Source organism: Opisthorchis viverrini (genome assembly GCF_000715545.1).
Source record: "Opisthorchis viverrini unplaced genomic scaffold opera_v5_191, whole genome shotgun sequence".
Lineage (NCBI taxonomy): Eukaryota > Metazoa > Platyhelminthes > Trematoda > Opisthorchiida > Opisthorchiidae > Opisthorchis > Opisthorchis viverrini.
In genome coordinates, this window is record NW_008751847.1 from 541,558 (window position 1) to 543,332 (window position 1,775).

The following is a 1,775-nucleotide window of genomic DNA, read 5'->3' on the forward strand; positions in this document are numbered from 1 at the left end:
ACCTTAGACGGCGTAATCTTTAGTAGTTTCCTTCCGAGTTGAAATGTTATACGAAGTACAAAACGTGAAACGCACTACCCAAACAATGAGATGATGGTGCAAGAGCCTGTTAAGTCGAATCCAGAGGCTTCTGCGCCGCTAGCAGCACGTATATCAGCCGGGTGTCGCGTACGTCGGCCTACGTGCTTTTATGAAACATACCGATCCTGTATTAGCCACTCAGATAGGTCAGGGATAGTGGTCACCATTTCAGATTATCACTGTCATCGTCATCCTCACTGGCGGCAACACCAGATGGCAACACTGGTGCTGCACCATGCATTTGCTCAAAGACTCATAATGAAATTGAGTAATCAACCACACAGGGAGAGGATCCTGACTAGCCTACCACAAAATTTCTCGGGTTGACCCTTGAATACCTAGATGTGTGTACAAAGATTTTTAAGTAGCAATCACTCGCTTGCATATGAATGTGTCTATACACCGGGAAAACCCAACTGAATTTCTCGTTTACTGAGTTTGTTGCACAAACGTCAGCTCATGTTTCAGTCATTCAGTGCGATATTCAAGATATCGCTGTATGATTTCATAGAGAGTACTACCCGAAATCCGGCAAATTTTTTTAGGTAGCACATAATTCTCACGGAGTCCAAGGAACCGCGCCACCTTCATGAGCCACAAAAATGGCAAACCAATCGTGGACTCTCGAGGTGTGAATTAACATGCGCGTGAACAGACGGGACAGACATTCTACTTGGTTGGATTGTGGGTGTGTCGTTTTGCCCGGATGCGCGAGGTTCATTGCTAGCAATACACATCGTATTGCACCGTGAATTCAACTAGTCTCTCTGGTTAGACCAAACGACTCCTCTAAATTCTCCCACAACTTTCGAGTGTACGTCGTGTCACGGCGCAGCTTGTGCAAAGCTGTGGTCAAATTCCGATCTAAAATCGTTGCTCGTGCAGCCGGTGTGAATCAGGTGATTGAAGTTTGAGCGGCGCTATATCGTGTCCAAGTGCGAGTTACTCGCACTGCTGATCAGCCACTCGTGGCCGAAGGGTTAAGTGTTCAAACTATTAGTCAGGTCGTCGCGGGTTCGAGAGTCTTCGGGGTTTCATGAGATGCTCCCAGCCGATGATTCCCGATAAGCCTGAAACAGCTGTACAATGCTTCTCGGCTTTTTAGAAAGGATTGGTGTCACTTAGATGACGAAATCTCTTCCAAAAACCCAAATCTCCTCACGCTACCAACAAATTCTGATCGGCCATCGGTCAGAATTAGAGATGTGTTACGTCTCAGACAGCATGGAAGCCTAGGCACCGCGTAGAACAGACAGCACTGGTGATAGGATCCCTCCCTGAAGTACAGGCAACCATGGATACGATACAGTCTAGCATTACCAATGGCCATGCGTGAGAGACTAGTCAAGTTGTCCAAGCGTTTAGTTCAAGGTTGCTTCAACCACTGGTTGCAGCTACAGCCAGAAAGGGCAGGCTGATGCAGAACAAGAAGGTGAGAGAACAAACACCGGGAAAAGTTAGGAGAGACAAACAAAGTAGCCGAGATGTATAAGAAGACATAACATGACACGTGCGCTAGACAAGACAGACCCAAATAAGAGGCAATCAGTAAAACAAATCACACAGGAATTGTGATAGAGTCCAACATATAAAACGTTGCAAAGAATGAAAAATCTCAACCAGGAGAAATTCTGCCCCTGCTCAAAACGTAACTGGCTTACTGCACCGAAATTCGATTATTTTTATGCCAGATA